Source organism: Choloepus didactylus, chromosome 5 (genome assembly GCF_015220235.1).
Source record: "Choloepus didactylus isolate mChoDid1 chromosome 5, mChoDid1.pri, whole genome shotgun sequence".
Taxonomy (NCBI): Eukaryota; Metazoa; Chordata; class Mammalia; order Pilosa; family Megalonychidae; genus Choloepus; species Choloepus didactylus.
Window position 1 is genome coordinate 47,628,385 of NC_051311.1, and position 22,813 is coordinate 47,651,197.

The window sequence follows — 22,813 nt, forward strand, 5'->3', positions numbered from 1 at the left end:
AGATAATCCAAGGCATCTTCCTGATTTGGGACAGGATTAACCTGTATAGATAGCCTGGTATAGAAGAAATGCCAAGGCACATTTTCCTCACTACCTGAGTAATAGGGAATTAGATTTGAAACAGCCCCTTAGGAAGGATGTGATGTGAGATCTATGGGATGAATGATACAGACATTTACTGTGCAGGTAGTAGCAATCTGAGGTTAGATCTGCTCTGATTCCATGTGGGAAATTTGGCCTTGGGATGGTAAACTGTCCACTGAAAGAGTTCCAAGTCACAAAAATGGGGGCAGAAGGGAGGAATGAGGAAATAAAAATAGACCTTATTACAGTATATTTACCATGTACCAGGGGGTTGCACATGCTGTCCCATCTAATTCTCACAACAGGCCTACAAGTGAACTGTTATTATCCTTGATATAGATGAAGCACCTCAGGCCCAGAGAGGGTAAGTTACTGGTCTAGGTCAAGTGACTCTCTGCTCATTTTGTACACAAGGAAACTGAGGTTCACAGAGTGGAGTAATATGTCTGAGATTACTCAATTTGTAATTAGTTGACTAAGTAAATTTGAACCCAAATTTATCTAGTCCCAAGGCCCATGCTCCTTCCACTACAAGATCCAGAGCCCTAATCTCTCTATTGAAAAAAAAAAAAAATGCTCTAATCTCTCTATTGGAAAGTTATTACCTAGATATGTACAATTATAAACAACACTAATAAAAAAAAAAAACATAATAAAACAAATGACTGGCATTTGTACAACATCTGACCACATGTCCATTATCTACTTTTAATACCCCTGTAAAGAGACAGAAGAAGATGGCAGCATGGAGAGGAGTGGAAGCTACTTTGTTCCCCTGGAACAACTAATAAACAACCAGGAATAACTAGTAAATAATCTGGAATAACTGCAGGGGGACAAACGTGACTGTCCACTCATCATACACCAACCTGATTTAGGAAGAATGCCTGAGATTGCAGCATAAAATCTGTAAGTAAAAACTGCGGATACAAGCCAGCAGCTCCCTCCCCCATGGCCTGAACTACAAAGCCTCATGGTGCTAGAGAGCAGCGCTCCCTGAGCAAACAAATGTAGCTCAGCTGAGTTCCAGCTGGGGTTTTAATTAACAAACATGGATTGCTCAATACAAGCTACAAATCCCCAACAAGCAGACAGAGGCTTTTGGTAACAACTGACCTTGGAGAGCCAGAGAGTGGACATGGACTGGCCCTAAAGGGGGTTTTCTGTCCCTTTTTCAGCTCAGTGGAGAAAGCCTCAGCCATTTTCAGTCCCCAGCACTCTGACCCAGACAAGGGCGGAGATAGCACAGGCAGAGGGAGACCACTGAAATGCTAATGACCTTTCCCTAGGGGGTTTATCTTCCCTAAGAGGAAAGAGGTGGTGCCAAGCTCTACTACCCACCTTTCATTCAGTACTAGACCCCAGAGCCTGAGAGAAAACAGCCATGGGCCACACCTCCTTACACCAGTCTGGAGATACAGGCTGACAGGTGCCACTTGCTGGGCAGAAAAGCACAGTGACTTGAGGCCTCACAAGGTGTACTAATCTTCTAAGACACACCCTCAGGGAGACATGATATTATTGCCTTCTTCTAAGACCTGAGCCTGTTCTGATCTGGGAAAACCTGATTTGGGTAACCAAGGAAACCAGATGCCTAGACAACAGAAAACTACAACCTACACTAAGAAAAACAAAGTTTTGGCCCAGTCAAAGAAACAAACTTACACTTCAACTAAGATACAGGAATTTAAAAAACTAATACTAAATCAATTCAAAAAGTTTAGGGAAGACATGGCAAAAGATATTAAGCATATAATGAAAACAATAGGTGTACATAAGGTAGAAATCAAAAGTTTGAAAAAACAACTGGCAGAATCTATGAAAATGAAAGGCACAACACAAGAGACAAAAAACACAATGGAAATATACAACAGCAGATCTCAAGAGGCAGAAGAAAACACTCAGGAGCTGTAGAACAAGGCACCTGAAAGCCTACACACAACAGAACAGATAGAGAAAAGAATGGAAAAATATGAGCAATGTCTCTGGGAACTTAAGGACAAAGTGAAATGCAGGAATGTATATGTTATTGGTGTCCCAGAAGGAGAAGGGAAGGGAAAAGGGGCAGAAGCAATAATAGAGGAAATAATCAATGAAAATTTCCCATCTCTTGTGTAAGACATAAAATTACAGATCCAAGAAGCACAGCATACTCCAAACAGAATAGATCTGAATAGGCCTGTGCCAAGACACTTAACAATCAGATTATCAAATGTCAAAGATAAAGAGAGAATCCTGAAAACAGCAAGAGAAAAGTGATCCATCACATACAAAGGAAGCTTGAAAAGTCTATGTGCAGATTTCTCAGTAGAAACCATGGAGGCAAGAAGGAAGTGGTGTGATATATTTAAGATACTGAAAGAGAAAAACCACCAACCAAGACTCCTATATCTGGCAAAACTGTCCTTCAAATATGATGGAGAGCTTAAAATATTCTCTGACAGACAATGACAGAGATTGTGAACAAGATACCTGCTCTACAGGAAATACTAAAGGAAGCACTGCAGACAGAAAGGAAACGACAGGAGTGAGAGGTTTGGAAAACAATTCTGGGAAAAAGTAGCTGTGGTTTTTGTCTTAGGATTCTCATTTAAACCAAGCACTTGTTTAATTCATTTCTAAATTTGTAACTTGTGTTTTACTTTTATCATAATCATTCTCACTAAGTATTTACCAGTTGTATTAGTCTATAAAAACATTTTTTACCTTTGTTGATCTTCTCTACTGTATATGTAGTTTGCGAATGACTCATTTCTACTCTAATCATTCCATTATGATGTCATACAAACTTAAGTTTCAAATATTTGGAATTTTCTTTTCTAATTATCTATCACTGACTGCTAGCTTAATTCCATTGGGGCCCAAGAACATATTCCATAAGCTTAATCCTTCGAAATACATTGAGACTAACTCTATGGTCAACTTTGGTAAATAATCCATGTACACATGAAATGAACATGAATTTGAAGTTATTGAGGTCATGTTAATTGTGTCAAATTTATTAAACAATGCTCCAATCATGTGTTGTAGATTATATATATATATATTTATATGTACATATACTGTATATGTTTGTTTCATCTTTTACTGAAAGAGATGTGTTAAAAAAAAAAAGCCCTATAAAGCTGTAAAGGGAACAGAGCAGGATTACCATCTCCATTTTACAGACAAGGAAGCTGATTCTCTGAGAGGTTGTGTGATTGAGGTCACAGCTCTCACCAGTGCTGATCCAGGACAACAACCCAGGATTTCTTGGCTCCTGGGGAGCCTGTCTCCCTTGCCCATCTGGACAGTGGGACAAATCTAGACCCAGGTGGGTTTGGGTGCTACTCTATACAGCAAGTCTAACAAGAAGGGACAGAGAGAATGGAACACAAAGACAACTTGGCCTGATGATATGCTCAGGGGCATTTGCAAATCTCTGACAATAAACAAATTTTAGTAAAATCTGTCAACCACCCTCAGTGATGTGTACACAAAATTGACACTCAAAATAGACTCAAATGGACAAAGCTCTTCTCTGATATTTTCCTTCAGCACTGTGATCTGAGTAGAAGGATTTGGAACCATGCAGAGTGGCAAACTGGCTACTGGTTTTCTCAGCAGCTTGGATGCTCACAATTTCTTCTGACACACCAAAGTCAGCTCTTGGAGTTGGGGATATCTGCTAAACAAGAAGAAGGTTTTGGAGGTGAGGGATGGAAAACTGGAGCCAAGGAGTAAGAGCTGCCCCCAGGGCACTGCATGCAGCCCTCTGATGATGTGATGGTTCCACATGTCCAGTGAACAGATTTCCATCATTGCATACTCCAGCAAATGCCCAAATCCCCCTCTTGCCCTGCCCCATTCATGTACCAGTGTACTTTTGCTCAAACAAATCCAGAAAGGCACAGACAGGCACATTCTGACATCCATACTCCTTCATGCACACACTGTGACACAAAGGAGAACACACTGTCCCTGGAATTGTGTCTGGTGGTGGGGGAGGGGAGGAGTTGCTAAGTAGCTAAAATCTTTTTATTTATTTCCCAGTTCCTGGATGACTAGGAACCACACGCTCCTGGTGACCAGGTCCACAATTGCCTGACAGCAGCCTAGAGTCATATGTTTGGCTTCTGCCTCCCTGCATACTCAGCTGGGACACCACCTCCTGCCTCCCTTGGCTCCTGACTGCCTCCCCCTCCCATCAGCCTCCCACCATACCCTGCTCAGTTATCTGCCATAGAGTCTGTCCAGGCCCTCATGTCCGAGCTTGGCTCTGCCTCACAATCCATAGGGAGGCTATCTACCTTCTCCCTGCTGCTCCATCAGATGAAGCTAAAAGCCACAGCTGTGGGAAGGAGAGGAGTTAGGAACAGGGGTCTCTCAACCCTAACTCCACTTCCCACACCCAGGCACTCAGTGGTCCCCCCACCCCCAGTGCATTTTCCCTTCTCTGCTCCTCTCCTTTCTTAACCCTTTCCCTCTCTGACTTCTACTCCTCAGAGCAGACCTTTAACAGGAAGCATGCCCACTTGCTGCTAGTAACTCCCAGTCCAGGGCTTGTGTGTGTTTTTACACATTAAACAAATGCCCCTACTCCTAGAAAGTTTGGCTTTTTGTCTGGTTCTATTGATGGAGGTGGTGAGTGTTTGGGTGAGTGCTTATGTTAAGTAAATAGAATATGAAAAAGTTATTTGCCTCCCTTCACTGAGTTTATTGCAGTGGGGAGAGAAAAAGAATAACATGGCCGCAGCCAAATTTAGGGAAAATTGAGAGTAAGTTGCCACCACTCCTGGGTGGCTGCTGTAAAAGGTTAAGGTTACCAGATTGAGTGCATGTTTTTGGGAAAGGGTATTGCTTGTTAACAGCCATGATATGTTTTGGGATAATGACTAAGTTCTGTCTCTTGACACTGCCAGTGTGGATGTATTATGTCCCCCAAAACACCATTATCTTTGCTGCAGTCTTGTGTGGGCAGGAAACATATTTTTGTTGATTGGGTTGGAGACTTTTGATTGGATATTTCCATGGAGATGTGATCACTCAACTGTGGGCAAGATCTTTCACTGGATAATTTCCATGGAGGTGTGACCCCACCCATTCAGCATGGGCCTTGATTAGTTTCCTGGGGCACTATATAAGCTCAGACAGAAGGATCAAGCTTGCTACAGCCTAGAGGGACACTTTGAAGAATGCATGGAAGCTAAGAGAGTAGCTGCAAATGAGAGACAGTTTGAAGATGGCCGTTGAAGGCAGACTGTTGCTCTGGAGAAGCTAAGAGAGGAAAAACACCCCAACAGCAACTAAGAGTGACATTTCTGAGGAACTGCCACCTAGAGAGGAACATCCTGGGAGAAAGCCATTTTGAAACCAGAACTTTGGAGCAGATGCCAGCCATGTGCCTTCCCAGCTAACAGAGATTTCCCTGACACCACTGGCCATCCTGATTGCTGATGTGTTACCTTGGACACTTTGTGGCCTTAAAACCATAACTGTGTAACCAAATAAATCCTCTTTTATAAAAGCCAATCCATCTCTGGTGTTTTGCATTCTGGCAGCATTAGCAAACTAGAACAACCCCCAAGTCGGTATTTTTTACATTCTGCCCAGTGACCTAAGGTCCTCTCCCATACCACCTAGTTGAAAGGCCATGTAACTTTTTCTAGAGTGGAAACAGCTGGTGTTAGGGATCCCAGGGTCTGGCTGTACTCTGCTGTGTTACACTGTTCTCACCCCTATCTTTGTCTTCTGGAGCTCTGTGAGTCACCATGGTTGGGAACCTTTATTCTCAACCCACCCAGATCTGCTTGGAACACAGGATCCTACTGTTATAGGCTAAAGGATGGTCACAGTGGAGGTGTCCCCAGATCTTCCTGTGTGTCTTGTCTTTCTCCTCTTCTCTGTGGAGGATTGGCCTATGTTACTCAGAGACAAAGGCAGACAGACAAACTGAGACAGATAAGGGTCCTTTCTTATATGACGGTGGCTTCATCATTCCTGTACTTTAAGTTAAGGCTTCTGTGACAGCTGAGAGAAGGAAGTAGGGAAATTTAGGAACTAAAGGCCTTAGCTTTGCAGGTGAGAAACTAAAAGGTAAGTGGCTTACCCAAAGTCCCATAAGTGATTTTTGGTCAACATTGAACACAGCTATTCAGATTAGAAATAGATTGCTCTTCCTGATTTGCCTCTCCCAGAAGCCAATTCCCCACACTGTGCATTGAACATATTTGTGATGAAACTCAGGGCCATGAGCACTATAGCAGCCTCTTCCTGGAGAATTTTGGTGCCTGCATGAGCAGGGAGGGGGCAGATATGGGGGGGGGTGGGCAGGAATACAGAGTAGGGATGATTAACAGAGCAGAAGTATCAGGCTTTAGCAGGGAGATTCTAGGTTTGGTGAGGAAGAGAAATGGAGGTAGAAAAAAAGGGACTGGGAGAAGCATGACAAGCAGGAGAAGAGGATAGCCCAAGGGAAAGCTGTGGACTTTGACATTCTCCTCCCCACCAGTCTTTGCATAGGGGCCCATGCTGTGGTTGTAAATCATGACCCTAGCCTGTGGTTGGGCAGGCTCTTGGTACCTCTCTCATCTCAGCCATTTTTTTTTTGTATGATTCTGTTGAAAATTTTCTAGCTCTCTGAACTCTTATATTAAAGTTCTGTTTTGTTTTCATTCCTAGCAAAAAGATGGCTTCTAAACCCTAATTTTACTATGATAATTTTTTTCAATATCAGGCAAGATCCTATAATGACTATCACAAATGTGAAGGAGTAGTAGGGAGGAAAGTCAGAAGAGAGAGGAGGAAAGGACTCCTGTAGAAACTAAGAAGCAGTTTCCAAATATCTGGTCTACCAGCTGGGACAGTTGGGAAAAGTTGCTCCCACCCAATTTCCTTGTACATACACCTCTCAATGGAGAATAAAAGAAAGGCAGAGATGGCAAATGAGACAGTGAAGAACCAGGGATGAGGGCTTCAACACCAGGCCCTCCTTTCCTCCTCTAGCACTCATCAGCGATGCCCTTGGTGGCCAGCCCCTAGGCACATGCTTTGTGTAGTTCTGGCCAGCCAGCCTCCTCTATAGCCAGCCCCTCCCTACATCCACCTACTCAATAATTAGTTTATGGGTTGAATATTGCCTTGGCAGGTATGCCTTTCCTCTACCTGCTCCTGCATATCTACATCCTGCTCCACCACCAACCATATCAGTCCCTCCGTCTCCTTGTACTGGAAGTCCCAAGGCTTCAGGGGCCTTTACCAACTAACATTGTCCCAGCAAGATAGAAAATTATCCCACGTGGTGATCCTCTCTGCCTCTAGCCAGCATCTCCCTTCTTTTTTGGTTGAGTGAATGATCCCTCCTTGTCTTGGATATCTCCTTCCTTTTCCTTATTTATTTTTCTTTGGATTCTTGTCCTTCTATAATAAATTTTTGCCCACATTTCAATCTCTAGAACAGAGCTCTCTTTCTTAGAACAAAAGAAAGAGGAAGTGATGTTGCCAGATGGAGTACTAATAAGCTCTGGGCAAATCCCCTTCCTCTCCCCACCCCCTGAAAAACACTCAGAAATGGTCAGAAACAATTTTTACCAGAACTCTAGAAATCACTCAGGAGTAGAAGGTGGCAAAATAAATGTGTAGAGAAAATCCTGAAAACTATAAGACTCTTTCATTGCCCTTGCACCTCCTCTTTCCCAGCTTGTCTAAACATGACACCCACGCCAGTTAGCCTACCACATGTTGCAGCCTCCTGCTCCCAGTGAGCTGGTCTCTGTTCCTAGTGTGGGTCCCATTTAGGGTGTTTGTATGTATGTCCACACCTGTTGCCTGGAAAACTGATTCAAGGCAAGCATTAGTTGTGCTTAGCTAGATTTTATGGTGTATGGGGGGTGGGGAGCTTTAGAGTGAGGGATTGGGGGGCTGGAAGGGTGCAGAAAAGTGGCTGGTTGAAACCTTGTGGCTGAGACATAAAATAGAGTGCCAGGGGTATGGGAAGAGAAACTGTGGAGAGAATTTCTTTTTTTTTTAATTTTTATTTTGAAATAAATTCAAACTTACAGTAACAGTTGCAAAAATAATACAAACCCCATACACAGAACTCAAGCATACCCCAACCCCCTCCACCGATACCCCAATCTACCAACTTTAATATTTTGTCACTTTACCATTTCTTTCTTTCCCTCCCTGTCTATCATCCATCATCTATTGCTCTGTCTTCTGAACATATGAGAACAAGTTGCACACATCCTTGAACAAATAATATAATTCACATATACATTTCCTATGAACAAGAATATTCATTTATGTAATCACATTAAGTGTAGTTAAGAAGTTCAAGAAATTTAACATTGATATAAAGCTTACATTCTATATTTCATTTTTTTCTTATGTCCCAATTGTGTCCTTTTGAGCCTTTTCTCCTCTATTCTTAGATCTCATCCAGGATCATCTATGGCATTTAATTGTCATTATCTATTTAGACTGTCCTTTTTTGCAATTGTAGAAACATATATATGGCATAAATCTTCCCATTCCAACCCCTCCCAAGCATTCTATTTAGTGGGATTAATCACTTTCACAATGTTGCAATGCCATCACCTTCCCACTATCCATTACTAGAAGTTTCCCTTCACCCCAAACAGAAATGCTACACTCACTTCTTATGAACTCTGCATTGCCCCTTCCACCATTTCTCATAATCCATACTCTACTTTTCATCTCTATGCTCATATTCTCTGATACTTTCTTTGTGTTTACCATGGGGCTTAAATTAAATATCTGAAGTCTATAACAATCTTGTTTTCTTTGATACCAACTTAACTTCAATAGGACACATAAACTATGTTCCTATACTCCTCCATTCCTCCACCTTTATGTAGTACTTATCAACAATTATATATTTACATCGAGTCCAAAACCACTGATTCATCATTGCACTCTACATATTTTGATCCTATAGGAAGTAAATAGTGGAGTAACAAATCAAAAATACAGTAGTATTGGTATTTATATTTACCATGTGATCTTTACTGGAAATCTTTATTTCTTCATGTGGTTTCCATCAATTGTTTAGTGCCCCTTCCTTTCAGCCTGCACAATTCCCTTTAGCACTTCTTATTGGACTGATCTACTGGTGATGAAGTCCCTCAGCTTTTGATTATCTGGGATCGTTTTCAACTCCCCCTCATTTTTAACCTCCAGGTGTTTGTGAACTTTCTAAGTCTCTGATGATTATTGACTTCTATTTGTATTCCATTGTGGTCAGAGAATGTGCTTTGAATGATTTCAATTTTTTTACATTTATTGAGGCTTGTTTTATGTCCCAGCCTACAGTCTATTCTGGAGAAAGTTCCATGATCACTAGAGAAGAATGGTGATTTGGGATGTAATGTTATATATATATATCTGTTAAATTTCTCTACATCTCTCTCTCCCTTCTTTGTTTCTATGTCAGTAGGGCTCCCTTTGGTATCTGAAGTAGGGCAGGTCTTTTTATTAGAAAATCTCTCAGCATTTGTTTGTCTGTGAAAAATTTAAGCTCTCCCTAGAATTTGAAGGAGAGTTTTGCTGGATAAAATATTCTTGGCTGGAAATTTTTCTCTGTCAGAATTTTAAATATGTCATGCCACTTCCTTCTCGCCTCCATGGTGGCCATTGAGTAGTCACTACTTAGTCTTATGTTGTTTCCTTTGTATGTGGTGAGCTGCTTTTCTCTTGCTGTTCTCAGAACTTGCTCCTTCTCTTCAGTATTTGACAGTCTGATCAGAATATGTCTTGGAGTGGGTTTATTTGGATTTATTCTATTTCGAGTTCGCTGGGCATTTATGCTTTGGGTATTTATATTGGGTAGAAGGTTTGGGGAGTTTTCCCCAACAATTTCTTTGAATATTCTTTCTAGACCATTACCCTTCTCTTCCCTTTCTGGGGCACCGATGAGTCTTATATTTGGATGTTTTCTTTTATCTATTATATTCCTGAGATCCGTTTTGATTTTTTTGTTTTTTTCTCCATTCTTTCTTTTGTTCTTTCATTTTCCATTCTGTGGTTCTCAAGGATGCTGAGTCATTGTTCAGCTTCCACTAGTCTTGTACTGTGAGTATACAGAATCTTTTTAATTTGGTCAACAGTTTCTTTTATTTCTATAAGATCATCTACTTTTTATTTACTCTTGCAATTTATTCTTTATGCTCTTCTAGGGTCTTCTTCATGTCCTTTATATCCTGTGCCATGTTCTCATTGGTTGTCTTTAGTTCTTTGATTAATTCCTCCAAGTACTGTCTCCTCTGATCTTTGATTTGCATGTTTGGGTTTGGGTTATCTGTATCATCTGGTTTTTTCATATGCTTTAAAATTTTCTGTTGTTTTTGGGCTCTTGGCCTTAGCTTTACTTGATAGGGTTCTTTTAGGATATGAAGGATTATTCAGACTCCAATCTCTAATTTATCAGATCTACAGCTTGGTGGCATACACTTTTTCTAACTAACCAGCAGATGGCATCTGTGAGTCACCTATTCCCCTCAAGTGAGTTCTCCCAAACTTTGTCTTTGTGGTGTGTGGGGGTCTGAGTCTTGTGGGGTCCAATTTGTGCACCAAGTTTGGGTGTGTTTTTGGTGCTGTCTACCCTGAATGTGGGGTGTGTTTCTGAGCAGTTAGGGAGGAAGGACAGCTTTAATAATCAAACCTCCCAGGTGTTCCTGGAGATTTAAGGCTGTTGCAAGAGTCTAAACCCTCATTTCAGTCTCACCACAGATTGTCTCTGCCACTGACCCACAAGTCCTTGGTATTGGCATAGGTTCCCTGGGTTTTCTGGGTGGGTTCCTCTTCCCAGCTGTGTCCTTCTAGGGCCTTTGCTGAGGGGAGGCTGTGCTATGTCACAAGTGCATGCTGTCCCTCAAGGGAAGTTCTGGGCCACCGGGCCATGCAGGGGCATTCCCAGTCTGCTGTAAAGATGGTTGAATGGAGTGTGTTAATTTCTCCCTTTTCGCACAGCTCTGCCTTCACAGTCTGGGACAATTAGCTGTGGGTGCATGAACGGCTATTGTCCATGCCCAATATTGTGGCAAGTGTGCGGTGTTGCCAGAAACACTTCCCATCACACTGGGTCCCTTGGTGCGGCTCTGGGCTGTAAGTCCAGCACTGGACAGGAGGGTTCTCAGCCCGCCGGGAAGATGGCTACAAGGGGCATGGTTTTTTTTTCCCCTTTTGGCTTTCCTCTGCCCGCCTTGCTCCAAGACAACTAGCAGTGGGTGCATAAAAGGCTATCTTCCACACCAGATATTGAGGCATTCACACAGCCCTTTCCTGCTGCGCTTCACTGTGCGGTTCTCGCAGCCTTATCTGCAGCCACTTTTGGGTTTTTTTTTTTTTAAAAGAACTAGTCCACCTCCAAATGCCAACCCACAGTTTCTCCACACTGCAGTGTGGCTGCCAGACATTCAGCTGACTTACTCATTTCAGAATGCAGACTCCCAGTTTCACCAAGTGCATGGTCCCTGTGGATTTAGCAGACCTTGTCCAGCTGGTGCATCGCTGGAACTGGTGTTCTGGGTCACTTTCTGGCCTCTAGTATTTTTCATGGAGGTATTTTTTTGCCCTGTGTCTCCTAGCTACCATCTCAGTTTCTCCAGAACTTCCTTTTTATAGCAAAGAATAAGGACATCAAAGAGAATTTGTGTATACCAGAGAAGTTTTGAACACTATTGTGCATGCCCAAGTTAGGATGCATGCTCAGAAAGACCAGAGAAGGCCCTAAGCCAATCAACCTTGGGGTTATATATGAGGTCAGTATAAACTAGGTTAAGCATTGAAGGAATGCCTCAACACAGAGTCAATCTATACCACAGCCTGCAACAATTAAAAGAAAAAGAAAACAGCAACCTTGGAGAAGGGATAGAATCTGACTTCCATAGTTAATGCATCAAAATAATCACATGTTCAGACTTTAACAAAAAAATTCACAAGGCATACAAAGAAACAAATAGTGATGGCCTACTCAAAGGAACAAAATAAAACTATTCCTGAAGAAGCCCAGACATTGGGATTACTAATCAAAGACATCAAATCAACTTTTCTAAATAAATTTAATGAGCTAAAGGAAAACATACACAAATAGCTAAAGGAAACCAGGAAAATGATGCATGAACAAAAGGATAAATTAGAAATTCAAAAAGAAACCAAACAGAAATTATGGAAATTTGGAGTGTAACTGACATCAAAATTTCACTAGAGTCATTCAACAGCAGATTGGAACAGGCAGAATAAAGAGTGAATGAATCTGAAGGTAGGAAAATTGAAATTATTCAGTCTGAGGAGCAGAAAGACAAAACAATGAAAGAAGTGAGCAGATAACATGAGACCCACAGGACACCTTGAACCATACCAACATATGCATTATGGGAAAGAAAAAGGGAAAGAGGCAAGAAAGAATATTTGAAGAAATAATGGCCTAAAATTTGCAAATCTTGATGAAAGTCATGAATTTAGACATTCAGGAAGCTCAATGGACTCCAAGTAGCATAAGCTCAAAGAGAGCCACATTGGGAAACAGTACAAACTGTGGAAGGCCAAAGACAAAGAGAGAATTCAAAAAGCACACGAGAGAAATGAATCTTCACTTATAATGGATCCTCAGTAAGATTAAGAGCTGATTTGTCAACAGAAATGTTGGAGGCCAGAAAACAGTGGGTTGACATATTTAAAGTGCTGAAAGAAAAAATTTGCCAGCCAAGAATGTTATATCTGGCAAACATGCCCTTCAAGTAATGAGGAAAATGCCAGGATATTCTTAGATAAATAAAAGCTGAGGGAGTTAATTACCAGTAGGTCACCTACAAGAAATGCTTAAGGAAGTCCTCCAGGAGGAAAGGAAAGGATGCCAAATAGCAACTTGAAACCATATAAAGAAGTACAGATCCATGATAAAGGTGACTACATGGGTAAATATAAATGCAGGTATTAATGTATTCTTGGTTTATGATTCTACTTTTTATTTCTTACATGACCTAAAATACAAATGTAAAAATATTAATCATGTTTCTGTTATTGGGCACACAATGTATAAAAGGTGCAATTAGAGACAAGAACAATATAAAAGGGAACACAGAGAGGTATAGGGGCAGGGACTGCATGTGCTATTGAAGGTAAGTTGGTATCAACTCAAACTAGATAGTAAAGATTTAGGTGTAACATGTACACCCAATGGTAATGAAATGAAGTTATTTTAAAAATACAGAAAATGAAATGAGAAAAAAACTGTTTCACTATAAAAATCAATTATACATAAAAGAAGGCAGCAATGGAGAAAGGAAGAATAAAAAGATACAAGACTCACAAAATGCAAATGGCAAAATGGTTGAAGTGAGCACTGAAGTGAGCACTGTCTTTTTTTCTGTATTAAAGGAGTTGTATATTTACAGAACAATTATGCATAAAATACAGGATTCCCATATACCACACTATCATTAACACCTTGCATTGGCATGGAACATTTGTTACATTTGATAACACATTTTTTATAATTGTACTATTAACTAAAGTCCATGCTTTAACTTAGGGTTCAGAGTTTGTGTAGTTTAGTTCCATGTACTTTAAAAAAAAATTTTATTCTGTTACTATATATACAATTTAACATCACACCTTTTAATCACATTCAGATATATTTCTGCTTTAATCCTTGTTATTTCTTTTCTTCTACTTACTTTAGGATTAGTTTGCCCTTCATTTTCTAGCTTCTTCAGGTCCTCCATTAGTTCATTGCTTTTTGCTTTTTCATCCTTTATAATGTATGCATTTAAAGCTATAAATTTCCCTCTCAATACCACCTTCACTGCATCCCATAAGCTTTGATATGTTGTACTCTCTTTTTCATTCATCTCTAGATATTTAGCAATTACTCCTGCTATTTCTTCTTTAACCCACTGATTGTTTAGGAGAGTGTTGTTTAACCTCCAGATATTTGTGAATGTTCTAAATCTTTCATGTTTATTGACTTCTAATTGTATTCCATTGTGATCAGAGAATGTGCTTAGAATAATTTCAATCATTTTAAATTTATCAATGCTTGTTTTATGGCCCAGCATGTGATCAATTCTGTGGAAAGTTCCATGAGCACTAGAGAAGAATGTGTATCCTGGTGATTTGGGACATAATGCTGTATATAGGTCTGTTAAGTCAAGTTCATTTATCAGATTGTTTAGATTTTCAATTTCCTTATTGGTCTTCTGTCTGGTTGATCTATCTATAGGAGAGAGTGATGCACTGAAGTCTCCCACAATTATTTTGGAAACATCTATTGCTTACTTTAGTTTTGCCAATGTTTGTCTCATGTAGTTTGGTGCACCTTCATTGGGTGCATAGACATTTATGACTGTTATTTCTTCTTGCTGAATTTTCCCTTTTATTAGTATATAATGACCTTCTTTGTCTCTTATAATATCCTTGCATTTAAAGTTTATTTTATCTAAGATTAACATTGCTACTCCTGCTTTCTTTTGGCTGTAGCATGCATGGAATATTTTTTTCCATCCTTTCACTTTCAATTTCTTTGTGTCTCTGGGACTAAGACGAGTCTCTTGTAAGCAACATATTAATGATTCATATTTTTTAATTGATTCTGCCAATGCATTTCTTTTAATTGGGGGAGTTTAATACATTCCTATTCGATGTCATTACTATGAAGGCAATTCTTGAATCAGCCTTCATATCGTTTGGTTTTTGTTTGTCAGATATATTTTCCCCCCTCTATATGTGTTTCCTTTAATGTACCCTTACTGGAACTCTTTAGTTCTGAGCCCTTCTCCATACCTCTCTCTCTTTTCTTTGTTTCTCTGCCAGTAGGGATCTCTTTAGTATCTCCTGTAGGGCAGGTCTCTTGTTAGCATATTCTCTCATCATTTGTTTGTCTGTGAAGATTTTAAGCTCTCCCTCAAATTTTTTTTTTATATAATACCTCTTTTAACTTTTATTCTTAGATTTTTTTCCCATGGACTCTCATTTTTTACTTAACTTGTCTTTAGCTCTTCTTGAGACTTTAAACTCCAGCGATTTACTCAAATTTTATTTCCGTATGAGCTAGATGAAAAACTCCATGTAAGTGCAAACCACAGCAAAATATTGACTTGAAGAAAAACATTAATTCCACTGGAAACTTGACTGCATCGACTGTAGAATCATACTATTTAATTTCAACTAGGTCTTCCCTTATGGTCAGCAATTCCTCATCCTTCTTATCTCATGTTGACTTCCTATCACATTCCCCACAGCTGTTCCAAACTTCTGCACTTGACTGACAGGCCGCTAGAAGGAGCTGATATTGCTGCTTACTTTAGCTATCCAGAGCAAGTTCCTTCACCTTCTCACTTTATTTCACAACCTCTCTATATGTTTACTCACCTTTTTACTCTTCCAGACACATTCAAAGCAAGAGCAGTTCTGCTTCAAATCTAAGACTAATTGCTCCATCTTTAACCTGGAACATGTTTACTCCTGCCTCCTCCATCAGTTACCTCTCTTTTTCTGGCATTTTCAGTCTCTTTTTTTTTTTTTTAATTTTTATTGGGATTGTTCAGATACCATACAATTATTCAAAGATCCAAAGTGTACAATCAGTTGCCCCTGGTACCCTCTTACAGCTGTGCATCCATCACCACACTTAATTTTTGTTCAATTTTTAGAAACTTTCCATTACTCCAGACCAGAAATAAAGTGAAAGATGGGGGAGGGGAAGGAAAAGAAAAGGAAACTCTAATTCTCCCATATCCGTAACCAACCCCCCTCAATTACTGACTCTTAGTGTTGGTATAGTACATTTGTTACTGTTTATGAGAGAATGTTGAAATACTACAAACTGTAGTATATAGTTTGCAATAGGTATATGTTTCTTCCCTATACGTCCCTCTATTGTTAACTTCTAGTTGTATTGTCATACATTTGTTCTGGTTCATGGAAGAGTTTTATAATATTTGTACAGTTAATCATGGATATTGTCCACCATGGGATTCAGTTTTATACATTCCCATCTTTTGACCTCCAACTTTCCTTCTGGTGAGATATATGACTCTGAGCTTCCTTTTTCCACCTCATTCACATGTCATTCAGCACTGTTAGTTATTCTCACATCTTGCTACCTACACCTCTGTTTATTTCCAAACATTTAAGTTCGTCCTAGTTGAACATTCTGCTCATACTAAGCAACCACCCCCATTCTTAAGCCTCGTCCTATATCTTGGTACCTTATATTTCATGTCTATGAGTTTACATATTATAATTAGTTCTTATCAGTGAGACCCTGCAATATTTGTCCATATGTGTCTGGCTTATTTCACTCTGTGTATTGCCCTTGAGGTTTTGACATCAACCCATTTTTTTTTAAGATGGTTTTGTTCACACACCATACATTCCATCCTAAGTAAACAATTGATGGTTCTCTGTATGGTCACATATTTATGTGTTCACCACCTTCACCACTATCTACATAAGGACATCTACATTTCTTCCGCAAGGCAGGAGGGAGCATCAAAGAAGGTAGACAGAAAAGAAAGAGGAAAAAAATGACAGCTAGGAAGTAGCAAAAGGAAAAGTAATCTTAAATCAAAGTAGGGTAAAGAGTCAGACAACACCACCAATGTCAAGTGTCTATCATGCCTCCCCTATCCCCCCTTCTTATCTGCATTTACCTTGGTATATCACCTTTGTTACATTAAAGGAAGCATAATACAATGATTCTGTTAGTTACAGTCTCTAGTTTACATTGATTGCATCCCTCCCCCAATGCCTCCCCATTTTTAACACCTTGCAAGGTTGACATTTTCTTGCTGCCCTCATAAAAGAACATATTTGTACATTTTGTCACAATTGTTGAACACTAGATTTCACCAAGTTACACAGTCCCATTCTTTATCTTTCCTTCTTTCTTCTGGTGTCTCACATGCTCCCAACCTTCCTCTCTCAACTGTATACATAGCTACCTTTGTGAAGTGTACTTACATTGCTGTGCTACCATCTCCCAAAATTGTATTCTGAACCACACACTCCTGTCTTCTCCTATCACTCTGCATTGCTCCCTTTAGTAATTCCTGTAGGGCAGGTGTCTTGTTCACAAAGTCTCTCATTGTCTGTTTGTCAGAAAATATTTTGAGTTCTCCCTCATATTTGAAAGACAGCTTTGCTGGATATAGGATTCTTGGTTGGAGGTTTTTCTCTTTCAGTATCTTAAATATATCACACCACTTCCTTCTTGCCTCCATGGTTTCTGCTGAGAGATCTGCACATAGTCTTATTAAGCTTCCTTTGTATGTGATGGATTGCTTTTCTCTTGCTGCTTTCAGGATTCTCTTTTTGTCTTTGACATTTGATAATCTGATTATTAAGTGTCTTGGCATAGGCCTATTCAGATCTATTCTGTTTGGAGTACGCTAACTTCTTGGATCTGTAATTTTACGTCTTTCATAAGAGGTGGGAAATTTTGATTGATTAGTTCCTCTATTATTGCCTCTACCCCTTTTCCCTTCTCTTCTCCTTCTGGGATACCAATGATACATAGATTCTTGTACTTTGTTTCATCTTTAAGTTCCCAGAGATGTTGCTCATATTTTTTCATTCTTTTCTCCATCTGCTCCTTTGCATGTAGGCTTTCAGGTGTTTTGTTCTCCAGTTCTTGAGTGTTTTCTTCTGCCTCTTGATGTCTGCTGTTGTATGTTTCCATTGTGTCTTTCATCTCTTGTGTTGTTCCTTTCATTTCCTTAGATTCTACTAGTTGTTTTTTTGAACTTTCAATTTCTGCCATATATATGCCCAGTGTTTTCTTTACAGCCTCTATCTCTTTTGTGAAATATTCTCTAAAGTTTTTGAATTGATTTAGCATTAGTTGTTTAAATTCCTGTATCTCAGTTGAAGTGTATGTTAGTTCCTTTGACTGGGTCATAGCTTCGTTTTTTTAGTGTAGGTTGTAGTTTTCTGTTGTCTAAGCATCTGACCTCCTAGGCCACCCTGATCAGGTTTTCCCAGATGAGAACAGGTTCAGGCCACAGAAGGAGGAAATATTCAGTATCTGGTTCCCCTGATGGTTTTTCTTAGAGGATTAATAGACCTGTGCTTTTCTGTTTGGCAAGAATTCTTGTTTGGCAATTTTTCTCTTTCAACACTTTAAATATGTCATACCACTGCCTTCTGACCTCCACAGTGGCTACTGAGTAGTCACTACTTAGTCTTATGTTGTTTCCCTTGTATGTGGTGAATTGCTTCTCTCTTGCTGCTTTCAGAACTTGCTCCTTCTCTTCAGCATTTGACAATCTGATCAGAATATGTCTCAGGGTGGGTTTATTTGGATTTATTCTGTTTGGAGTTTGTTGGGCATCTATGATTTGAATATTTATGTCATTTAGAAGGTCTGGGAAGTTTTCCCCAACAATGTCTTTAAATACTCTCCCTAGGTCTTTACCCTTCTCTTCCCCTTCTGGAACACCAATGATTCTTATATTGTGCACTTCATGTTGTCCATCATATCCCTGAGATCCATTTCAAGTTTTCTGATCTTTTCTCCATTCATTCTTTTTTACTCTCACTCTCCAAAACATTTTCTTCCATTTCACTTACTCATTCTTTGAGTTCATCTAATCTGCTGCTATGTGTTTCCAGATCTTTTTACTTTGATCAAAGTTTCTCTTATTTCCATAAGCTCATATGTTTTTTTGTTTTTTTTTTTAATTTCCTCTTTTAAATTCTTTGTTATGCTCTTCTGGGGTCTTCTTCATGTCCTTTATTTTATTTTATTTTTTTTAAACAAAATTCACATTTTATTTAGATTGAAATAAACTGTACAAAATTGATTTTCTTCACCAAAAATAATAGGAATATTTTCTGTATTATTCCTAGATAAACCACAAAACACTTATTTTTGTAGGCTTTCCAGGTTCTGCTGATAATCAAGATGAGGCAGTAGACATAGTCATGGAAATAGACAGAAGAAATCAGACAAATCAGTGGTCAGTATCCATGGCCTCTGATTCTATCTTGACCATGAAACAGAAATGTTCAACACATACCTGCTAAACAGCTTATGAAAGCATGGGCTCAATAAAGGAATGTAAACAGCAATAACCAGATGTAGAAAAAGGCATTCGAACTGTAACTTGTTCCTTTAGGTTCATTTGATAAAGACAAAATCTACGCTGAAATCCTTGCTTGGCGAGCTCAGTTTCTCTCACTCTCTGGTAATTCCCTTAACTGTCCAACATAAATTTTAACAACATACTTTAAAGTCTTTCTAGTTAAAGGTCAATAGTGAACCTCATTGTAACACTTTACAAAATGCATTCCTTCCTTCCATACCTCGTCAAAATTTATTTCTTCAAAGTACTGATAACTGGACTGGTAACTTGACAATTGGAGCCACAGTGATGATTAATGTCGTGTCTAAAATGACTTAACTAAAATAATTCCAGAGTGCCACTAATGGAGAGCATGCAGAAATGAAACGTGGCACTTTCAATGCTACCTTCTGCAAGAACAGACAGGTCTTCAAAGCATGAGAGTTCAAATGGGGGCCCTTTAAATAGGTAGATTATTAATAACAAATGTATTCAATGGGAGACCTATAGGCAAAGATAGTCAGTGATTAAGCAGCCTACATACACCTCACAGCTCTTCCTCCAAATATAAGAGAAAACCTATTTTAAAAGTCTCAAGTATTTTCAATGGTTTCTGAATTACCTGTGGGAAGCTCTGACTTAGTTGTATAGAGTTTGATATATGTGTCCACCATCAAATCCAGATCATGTTTTATAGCCAAATTTATGTTAAGCAAAGCCAAGTTACTTGACCTTTGGTCTGTCAAAGTGTTCCTCAGGTATGCTTTGAGACGCTTTCGTCCATTTTCATAGTGTTCATTCTCAACCTTCATCACAGGAAGAATGCATAAGACCTTCAACAAAGCAGAAACATTAGGAAAAAACTTGATGTCAGGCAGTTGGAGGGCTTCATAAATGGTGGATGGAAGCTCTATATCTTTCCCTCTGTGTTTCCACTTGATTCTCCAACAATGAAGCTCGGCTGAGAGTGTGTCAGGATTGGGTAAGTCACTTCTGTACATGTCAGCATGGTGTTCCTTCGACATATTGAATTTGAGCTGTCCCATGACAGAGGGTACCAGAGATAAGCATTTAAGAGCTTTGAGGTGCTGTTCTGAGAATATATCTTTAAGTTCCTGAATAATGTGCTCCACTGTTGGAACACTTAGGGTTTGTTTATAGTAACTCTCAGAGGTTAACTGAGACTCCAGGTTACCTTGCTGAGCTCTGCGGAATTTGCCAGGGAGTTTCATGTGAATATCAAGTTTGGTTGCCAAATTTGTGGCTTCCTCAAACCAAAATTCAGGATAAACTTCAATGTTTTCCATCACTTCATTTAGTGAATGTAGCACTGCAGTCAAGCTGCTGGCTGCAAAGAAGACATCAGAGGTTTGCCCCTGGAGATTTTTCCCAAAGGCTCTTTTAAAAGATAGGACATTCTTAAGAACAACAATGGTAACAATGAAATCAAAATCTGTTACTGCACTACAGAGTACAAATGCTCGACCAGCTATGCAGTTATTCCATCTAATATTTGTGTCACTATTTATACCATCTAAACATAAAACAAGTGCTTGCAGGAGTTCCACTAAAATTTCAAAAGCATCATGCCTTCCTGTCCATTGAGAATGGCAAATTTCCTTCAGTTCATTACCCCTTTCTTCATTACTCTGAAAAAGGACTGAAATTACATGGTCAAGTTCTAAAAGTAGTTGTGGTGATCGATGGAAAAAAGAAGAAACTTCCTCAATCGTTCCCAATGCAACAGATACTCCCGTAACAGGCACCGATTTTGCTAACCACATATTTAAGGCACAGGAAGAGCAGAGTGTATAGATAGCTTGGGGATATTTCTCTAGAAGTCTCGAAGCAACAACTTTCATCTTGGAAGAAAATCCACTGGACACAATGTAAGCCTGTCCACGACAGTACTCCACGTTCAGCCCCCACTTCTCAGTTATTGTAGTGTGAAATTTCACAGCCAAAATTTCTGCATCAGCTTCATAAGGCAGGAAGCCCACAAATTCCTCTCTCAGGTTATGTGATTCATCCACAAACCTCACCAACACTGGCAGGTGCTCTTCCCCTGCTATGTCCACCACATCATCAGTGATAATGGAAAAGAAGTGTGAGTCTCTCACTTCCCTGAGAGTTTCCTCCCAAATGCAGCTCTCACATATCTCTAGCATCTGTTTCTGCTGTGTTTTCGAACAGAACAACGTGTTAACTGCTGTTGTCTCAAAGCGCTTTCTCAGAACCTCTTCACCAGAATTTATTCGGCACTCCAGCAATGCTTGAAAGTTATCAGGCGTAAAGAGACCTTCTGGGAGTTCATCAGCCTCATGCCCATCCAAAGGTATGTTTTGTTTTCCCATAAGAATAAAAATTTCAAATAAAGATTTTAGGTATTCTTTGTTTTCCTTTTCTTCAAGGGTTAAAGGTAAAATATCTTCATCCTGTTCTTCACCCCCTTCTTCTGTATTTGGGTTCTGAGCACTGCTGTTGTTTGTTTCTTTATGTTTTTGTTCCTGTTCAGAAGTTTCATCAATTTTTTTCTGTTTCAATGTCCTGATTTCATCTTCACTCAATTCTTTTATTCATTTTCTGTGTCTACTATGTGGATTGTTCAAATGACTGGTAAGATCAAATATTGTTGGTATAGCATTATCTCGAAGAACTGTCCTATAAGGACTCTCCCAATGACTTCACAAGTATCTGCTTCAATTAATTTTGAGAAATAAAATAACCCAATCATTCTTTAGTTTTCTGATGCCTCTGCAAAATGTATAGTTCTACAGATCATAGAGGTCTCAAAGTGTTTGGCACATAACCAATAATGTTTATTTAGCTGATCAGGTGTTTTATCTTCTAAGTCTGCTCTCCTACAATTCTCCACCCACTTCTGGCATCTGGCCGGGTCCCGCGGAAACCTGAAGAAGGCCAGGTCGGACTGCGTGCTCTTCCGCGTGCAGTTGGGGGCAGCGCAGAAGTTCAGCATCGTCGCCCACCCGCCGGCCGGCCCAGTCCTCCCCTCCCCGCCTCCTCAGGGCAGCCCACCAGCCCGTCGGGGCCGGGGAGGGGAGCCAGGCCGGCCGGCCGGCTCGGCAAGGCCGACGCGCCCTCTTCATGTCCTTTATATCCTGAGCCTGATCTTGTGTTTGTGATTACTTCTTTGATTAATTGCTCCCTTCTGGTTTTTGATTTGAGCATTTGGGTTACCCATATCTTCTTGTCTTCATATGCTTTAAAATTTTCTGTGGCTTTTGTATTCTTGGTTTTTGCTTATCTTGATAGGGTTCTTTTAGGATATGCATGCTTATTTGAACAACTATCTATAATTTGACAGGGCTACAGCTTGGTGGAGTGCACTTTCCCTGACCTACCAGCAGATGCACACCCCAGCCACCTATTACCCTCAAGCCAGTTCTCCCTAACTTTGTGCAGCCAGTGTGGGTCCAAACCTTGTGGAGGTCCAATCACCATACCAATTTTCTGTAGGCAGTTGGGACCACTGGCCCTGAGGGTGGGGGGTGTGCCGTGTAGCAGTTAGGCAGGGAAGATGACTTTAAGACCCAGAACTCCCAGCCATTCCCGGAGCTGTGATGTAATACCCTGGGGCTGTTGCACAAGTCCAACCCTTCAGCTCAGATTCCCCACAGTCCCTCTCTGCCATGGGCACACAAGTC

At 40.0% G+C, this 22,813-nt stretch overlaps 1 pseudogene; it reads right to left on the reverse strand.

Moving 5' to 3' along the window:
• Positions 1–19,519: 19,519 nt before the first annotated feature.
• LOC119534864 lies at positions 19,520–22,125 on the reverse strand (annotated as a pseudogene).
• Positions 22,126–22,813: the final 688 nt, after the last annotated feature.